Source organism: Pelodiscus sinensis, chromosome 30 (genome assembly GCF_052426305.1).
Source record: "Pelodiscus sinensis isolate ZL-2025 chromosome 30, ASM5242630v1, whole genome shotgun sequence".
In the NCBI taxonomy this organism is placed as follows: domain Eukaryota; kingdom Metazoa; phylum Chordata; order Testudines; family Trionychidae; genus Pelodiscus; species Pelodiscus sinensis.
Genome location: NC_143081.1, coordinates 662,205 through 670,080, shown reverse-complemented (window position 1 = coordinate 670,080; position 7,876 = coordinate 662,205). Strand labels below are relative to the sequence as shown.

Sequence of the window (7,876 nt, the reverse complement as noted above, 5' to 3'; positions counted from 1 at the left end):
TTTGCCACCCGAGAGAGAGAGGTTTCCTGGTGCCCGAGGCGATGACAGTTTCCTAATCTCCATCCGTGTATCTGCCCCTGTGTCCGCCTGTCCGGCCGTAGGTGTGTTCTGGGAAAGGGAAGACACTTCTCCTCCTACCCTTAGAATATTAATTTCCCCGCGGTAATCAGGCAGAATCCCTGTTTGTGTTTAGTGTCAGGGACGGTGAAATGTTGTGTCCCGCAGCACTTCAGGAACAGAGATGGGAGCAGCTGTCCTCCGAGAGGCTCCCGAGGGGGTGGGGAGATGGGTCTGGTGTTTCCTCGTTTTCCCTGGTGATTCCTGGCACTGACCCCATTTCTGGGAAAGCGAATTCCGGATTTCGGGAAAGAAGGAAAACTCCGGGAGCTAAAGTGCGTGCGGAGGGGAGGGCGGGATTTCTGGTCCCAGATAAATGTTGACTCCCCCAGCTTCTTCCTCGCAGTAATGTCAGGAGATCCAGTGTTCGCCCCTGCTGCTCTACGCAAACCCTGAGCGTTTTTTGCGCAGCGCCGCTGCTGGCCCGAGTCGCTGTGCTTCTCGCGGCGCAGTAATAGGTGGCGGAGTTGCTCAGTTCGACTGATGCTTTCCAGAGGGGGAAGGATTTCTCCTGTGTCTCGTGGGTGGCACTGAACCCTTTTCGAATCCCAGCTGCCGAATTCGGTCCGACCAGGTTCCACAGGAGCATCTGCGGGGCCTGGCCGGGATATTGCACGTACCAGTAGAGATAATCGGGAGGGGTAGAGAATTTGTAGGTGCAATTCAGGTGCAGCCGTTCGCTTTCGAATATGACGACGCTGCCTTCAGTTTGGTTCACGAAGTCTGCTCCTGAGGTACCTCCTGCGGGGTGAGCAGAGAACAGACCGGCTCAGACACCCCAGAGCCGGGCTGGTCCGGTCCCAGAGAGCGGACGGGTCAGACACAAACCGCGCTGCGGACACACGCGAAAACTGACACGGGGGGAGCGCGGTAAATCCCCCACAGACACACACAGCCGAATTGCAGGGCGCTCCGTGTGCGGACCTGGCTACACTCGCCCAGCCGCAGCACAGCGCTCGGACTCAGGTGGGACAGAACGCGGACAGCGCGCAGGACACGGCCAGTCCGATCTCACAGCGGGAACAAGCCCACGGCCCGGGCCCTGCAAGAGGGAGCCGAGGGCAGACATTGTCACTTACTGAGCAGAGCTGTGACTGTCACCACCGAGACCCAGACGCGAGCCATGCGGGGGCTGCGAGAGCCTCTGACTGCACCGAGCAAACCCCCTTCTCCCTCCAAAGCGGCTGCGCCTCCTCCCGCCCGGCTGGGACAGGTAGGAATTGTGCCCTATAGACACGCTTGGAAACTCCCTTGCGGTGGGTGCGCAGACGCTGCCGGCGCAGCAGGAGCTCAGCCCCCCGGGAGCGGCGACTCTGCGCTGAGACATCTGCCGGGGGGCGCTGCCCGCGGGGGGAGTGAGGAACTGAGTCTGCGTCAGGGGAGGGCGGGGAGCCGGGGACGGGTTTGTGACTCGTGTTGACGGAGCGCCCCCGCGTGGCGACACACGCCCGGACGCCACATGCCCGTGGCTCGCCAGGGATTTCCAGTAGTTGAGATGTTTTGACCACGTGCAGAGAACAGACACACTCAGCTTCTGGTCTAGAAAGAGCGCCAGAGACCCCGGAGCAGCATTGAGCCACTGCGAGAGACAATGCACCAGGACTCACTGAGCAGCACCGCGCGAAGCCATTTCGGAGCCATGCCGGGCCGTTGGGACTTCGTGTAAACGGAGACAATTCTGCAGCCCCGTGGGAACCGGTTTATCTGTGGGGCTCGTGGATCTAGAGGCGGGGGCAGAAATTCTCTCCCGGCTAGGGCCCGTGACGGGGTCTGTCTCTGTGGGGGGCTGCGGGACCAGCCGGCACCGACCTGCCCACGAGCGACTCTCGCTCCTCTGTGAATCCCGCCCCACGGCTCAGCTGGGAACCTCAAGGTGCCCTGGGAACTCAGAGGAGGGGAGGAAGCAGCTGCGGTCGGGGCGCAGCGGGCGACAGAAGGTGGTCGGGGCTAATTCTGTAGACCAGCAGCGCCCCCCAGCGGCGAAACGGGCTCGCGAACGGGCAGCGGGTGCTGCTGCTATTCCCGCCGCTGAGCCAGGAAACCAACTTCTCCAGCAGAGGTTTTCTGGTGTCCTGGTGTCCGATTAGTTTCCCTTTATGAATTTCTCACTGGTGATGAGGGCAGAATCCGTGTTTCTGATTAATGTGTTTGTGTTTAGTGCCAGGGACGGTGAAATGTGTCCCGCAGCACTGTACTTCAGGGACAGTGATGGGGGCAGCTTTCCTCCGAGCGGCTCCTGGGGGTAGAGGGGAAGTGGATGGGCGGGCTCTGCTCTTTCCTTTTTTTCCGTGGTGATTCCGGATTGCGGGAAAGAAGGAAAACGCCAAGAGCTAACGTGTGTGTGTGTGTGTGTGGGGGGGGTGTTCCGGACTAAGATAAATGTTTACAGACTCCCCCGGCTTCTGCCCCACAGTGGCTTCCGAAGCCCGCTCTCTGCCCTCTGTTGCTCTGAGGAGCCCCTGCGAAGTTTTTGCGCAGCCCCCCTGTCGGCCAGTGTCACTGTGCTGCTCGCGGCGCAGTAATAGGTGGCCGAGTCGCTCAGTTCGATGGACGGTTTCCAGAGGGGGAAGGATTTGTCCTTTTTGTCGTGGGTGGCATCGAACCCTTTTCGGATCCCTTCATCCGAGTCCTGCCTGCCCAGGTCCCGCAGGAAGATCCGGAGGCCCTGGCCGGGATATTGCACGTACCAGAAGAGGTAGGGAATAGCACCTGAAGAGAATTCGTAGGTGCAATTCAGACGCAGCGGGTCCTCTTGGGAGATGACGAAGCTGCCTTCAGCTTGGTTCACGAAGTCTGCGCCAGAGGTGCCTCCTGCGTGGGGAACACAGAACACACCTGCTCAGACCCCCCGCAGCCGGGCGGGTCCGGTCCCAGAGAGCGGGCGAGTCAGACACAAACCGCGCAGCGGGCACGCGCACACAAACACCGAGACGACGGGAGCGCGGTAAATCCCCCACAGTCTCTCAAACCCGGATCTCGGGGCGCGGGACAAGCCCATGACCCGGCCCGGGCCCTGCTGGAAGGAGCCGAGCGCAGACAGATTGTCACTCACCGAGCAGAGCTGCGAGTGTCACCACCGAGACCCAGACCCGAGCCATGGGGGAGCCTTTGACTGTACCGAGCACACCCCCTTCTGCGAGAGCGGCTGCGCCTCCTTCGTCCGGGCTCAGACTGAGGCAGGAACTGTCCCCTATAGACACGCCTGGAAACGCGCTTGAGGTGGGTGCGCCAAAGATGCCGGCGCAGCGCGAGCCCGACCCTCCGGGAGCGCGTCTCTGCTTTGTGACACCTGCCGAGGGGCGCTGCCGGCGAGGGAAGTGTGGGGCTGTGTCGGAGTCAGCCGAGGGTGGGGAGTCGAGGACAGGAGACTGGGCTGTGACTTGTATTGAGTCAACGCAGCAGCGCCCCCTTGTGCCCAAACGTGCTCCCAACATACTATACTGAAAATAGTAAAGAGTAACGTTGTGACACATAATTTGTTGAGGGAAAGTCAATGTGGTTTTTGTAAAGGGAAATCCTGTCTTGTTAAGCTACTAGAGTTTTTTGGGGGTGCTGGTCAAGAAACATGTGGAGCAGGGGGGATCCAGTTGATAGAATTAACTTAAATTTCCAGAAAACTTTTAGCAAGGTCCCTCAGGAAAGGATCTTAAGTAAAGTAAGTTGTCATGGGGTAAGAGGCAAGCTCTTTTCATTGGTTGATGGACCCTTGGTCTGACCTGGTATGGCTGGTCTTATGTCCTCATTGCAGGAGGAATATCAGCTAATTCGATTTAGGGCTTTAATTCAGAACCCCATTTCACTGCCCTGTGTAGATGAGGGCAGTTACTTCCAGCTAGTCAATTTCTAAAATGGAGACTTGCTGGGAAAATGCTAATGATGGGTGGAATATTTAAATCCCATGCTTCATTTGCAATTTTGGTCACCCTCATTAGTCCCCTAGATGGAACTAGGGGGCTAGTGTAGGCTTACCCTAAGAGCTATAGCTCAGAAAGGAGTGAGAATAACTCTACCAGCGAAAGCCCCTCTCTCCTGCCAATTTACTGTGAGTTTTTGTGCAAAAACGGGCTTGCAGTATGCACAGTCAGTTTTTGCACATATACAGATGGTTTGCTCAAAAACCGTAATGTAGACATATGAGGGATGAGAAAAAGCAGGTGTGACCAGGTGGTTTAGCAAACTATGGTAAATGCAGACTCAGTGGCTGTGTCTAGACTGGCCAGTTTTTCCAGTAAATCAGCCACTTTTCCAGAAAAACTTGCCAGCTGTCTACACTGGAAGCTTGAATTTCTGCAAAAGCACTGACTTCCTACTGTAAGAAATCAGTGCTTCTTGCGGAAATACTATTCTACTCCCGTTCCAGCAAAAGTCCTTTTTGCACAAAGCTTTTGCACAAAAGCGCCAGTGTAGACAGCTCAGATTTGTTTTCCGCAAAAAAGCCCTGATCGCAAAAACGGTGATCTGGGCTTTTTTTGGGAAAAGCGCATCTAGATTGGCACGGACGCTTTTCCGCAGAAAGTGCTTTTGCAGAAAAGCGTCTGTGCCAATCTAGACACTCTGTTCCGAAAATGCTTTTAACGGAAAACTTTCTGTTGGAAGCATTTCCAGAAAATCACTCCAATCTCGACGCAGCCAGTTTGTACTTACTTCCTGTAGGGGTGGAGAGAGGAAAATTCATTTCTAGAGTGATATTTTCTAGTAACCAGCTTGTTCTTTTCCCAAAAGGAAGGCAAGGATGTTGTCGTGTCAGTTTCCTAACGTCCTCTGGTGTGTGTCTGTGTGTGTGTCTGTAACCCCTCCACTTCCTGTTTTCCTTACCTATCTCATTGGACCCATTTCTGCATTAGTCTCTCTGTACAGGAGAAGCGGAGATCTTCTCTGGCCCGTCTTGTCTCATATCCCGCCGCCAACCGTGCCACAACAAAGCTGAAACTAGGAACCTAGGAATCACAGCAGCGTCCCTGCTTAGTGCCCGGGGAAAGGTGAATTTCTGTTCATTTACTGCTCTGCATCCTCCTCCCTGGATGGGATTTTCTTAGGTAAAAATATAAACGCACCATCACCTCGGTGCATGCGTCTCCGAATGCTTTGTCCGTCTGTCTCCCTTTATCTCCCCTCCCCCATCCTCCGCCCGCCCCCCTCCGCATTCATCCCTCCCGCCGCCTACACACACAGCCCGGGGCAAGGCGATACTTATTGCACGGGGCCCGCCCCTGGCTGTCGCACTGTGTCTCCCAGAGCGCAGTAATACACCGCCGCGTCCGCCAGCCGCGCCCTGCTTAGGACCAGCTCGCTGGATTTCCTGTCCCCGGAGATGTGCAGGGCGCCCTCAGGATCGGAGCTAGTCTTGGTTCCGCTGTACCCAGACACGATGAACTGGGGCCCTCGGCCCGGGAACTGCCGGTACCAAAACACAGTCTCAGTGGAGATTTTGCCGTGGGAGCAGGTGAGGTTCTGTTCGGCTCCCTGAAAAACTTCGACGGAGCCCGGCTGCTGGATCTGAGCCCTGCCCGGGACACCTGGGATGGAAAACCGGGCAGAGAATTGGGTCAGTGAATGTGAAATTTCTCAGGAGCCTAAGGGGTAAATTTCCTCTGCCCCCACCCACCCTTCTGGATACTGCCCTGAGTGTTGACACAGCTCGGCGGGGAGAACTCAGCATTGCTGGAGGGAGAGGGAACAGGGTGTATTGGGTGGGATGGGCGAGGGGCAGCTGGAAAAAGGAAATCTTACTCCAAACGAGAAGCAGAACAATCGCTGCGCCCCGCGTTGTTCCCATCCCCACACGCATCCAGATGTCTCTGCTCTTCCCCGGGAATCCGTCGCTGGTTTCTCTCTCCAGTCCCACAAACGCTCACTGGGAGAGACGCTCCGGCCCTCTTCCCACCGCTGGCAACCCGAGCAGAGACACGCAGGCTGCTATGCTGCTGCTGCTGCTGGATTTTGAGCTGGGTCCCGGCTGGTGTCAATGAAATAAACCCCTCCCCTGCCAGGTCTTTCCTGAGCTGTGCAATGGCTCAGTGTGTCCGCCAGGAGCGCAGAGAGTGTCCTGCGGCGCCCTCTGCCGGGCAAACATGAAATTGTGCAACACAAATCCTCTCTCCAGAACTTTGCATAAGAAGTTCGTCTGTGCCGCATACAGGGGTGGGTCCTGTGAGACAGCCCAAGTGACGTGGTAATTCAGGATGACCCCCGCTAGACCGTGGGAGATTCTCTAGGCAGAATGGGATTTAAGAGTTAATGCGGCTGTTCCCCAGCACTGTTGGTGGCGCGCTGAGGGCACAGGATGGGGTTGCGGTGTGGAGCTGGCCATCTCTCGAGATAATGTTCCTGACACTGGATGTGTGCGAGGCTTTTCTGTGTTTTTCTTTCGTTGTTTCATGCTGTGACCAAAGGCGGCTGCTGTCAAACAGCTCAAATGACGCAGTAATTTAGGGAGACCCCCGCTACATCTCGGGAGATTATCCAGTCAGAATGAGATTTAATAGTTAACCAGACAGTAAATTGTCGCTTTTCACCAGCACTATTGGTGGCGACCTGAGGGCACAGGACGGGGTTGCGGTGTGGAACTGGTCGATCTCTGGAGAGAATGTTCCTGCCACTGGATTTGGACTGAGATGTTTTTGTTTTTCTTTGTTTCATGCTTTGGCCATTTACTCAGCTTCACATTTTTCTGTGAAGAGGGTTTTTCTCAAATCGTTTCCAAAATGTCTAGTCTCACGAGCCGCCGAAGTACGTCCTTCGGCGCGGGGAGACGTTGATAAATTTGTCCTCAAATACTTTCGTGGGCGCCATTGTTACTTGCCATCGCCTTTCCCTGCCCCACATGGAAGCGCAGCCCGGATTCACCAGCCCCGCTGCCTACACACACAGCCCGGGTCAGGGCGATACTTATTGTACGGCCCCTACCCCTGGCTGTCGCACTGTGTCGCCCACAGCGCAGTAATACACCGCCGCGTCCGCCAGCCGCGCCCTGCGCAGGACCAGCGCGCTGGATTTCCTGTCCTCAGGGATGTGCAGGGCGCCCTCGGGCTCGGAGCTGCGGAAAGTTCCCTTGAATCCTTGAACTATGAACTGGGGCCCTCGGCCCGGGAAGTGCCGGTACCACTGGATGTTCTCATTCGTCTTGATTCCCTTGTGGGTGCAAGTGAGGTTCAGTGCGGTTCCCTCCAAAGCTTCGTCGGAGGCCGGCTGCTGAATCTGAGCCCGGCCCGGGACACCTGGGGCAGAAAACCGGGCAGAGTTAAGTCAGTGGAAGTGACATTTCTCAGGATCTTTGGAGGTAAATTCCCCTGCTCAACTCGCTCCTTCCAGGCACGGCCCTGCCAGTTCCGCAGGGAGCGCAGCGGGGCGGAGGAGGACAAAGGGGATGCTCAGGAGGCAGTGGTGTACTTGGTGCGATTGGAGACGGGATAGGGGTGTGCTGGGTGAGATGGGAGGGGGGCTGCTGGAAACAGGAAATCTTACCCCAAGCGAAAAGCAGCAGAATCACTGCACCCCGCATTGTTCTCATCTCCACACAAATCGGGGTGTCTCTGCTCCTGTGCGGGCACCTGCCGCCGGTCTCTGTCTCCAGCCCCGCAGAACCTCACCGGGAAGGACGCTCCGGCCTTGTTCCAACGCTGCAGCCCCGGGCAGAGACGCGCTCTTCACTGCTGGGTTTTAGGCTGGGTTCCGCCTGGTATCAATCAGACAAACCCCTCTCGGGCTGGGTCTGCGCCGAGCCGCGCAACGTCCCCGGGTGTCCGCCGGGAGCTCCGAC

General features: G+C 56.8%; 1 pseudogene; it reads right to left on the bottom strand.

Moving 5' to 3' along the window:
- Positions 1–7,005: 7,005 nt before the first annotated feature.
- LOC142821077 (T cell receptor alpha variable 4 pseudogene) lies at positions 7,006–7,618 on the bottom strand (annotated as a pseudogene).
- Between the last annotated feature and the right edge of the window lie 258 nt (positions 7,619–7,876).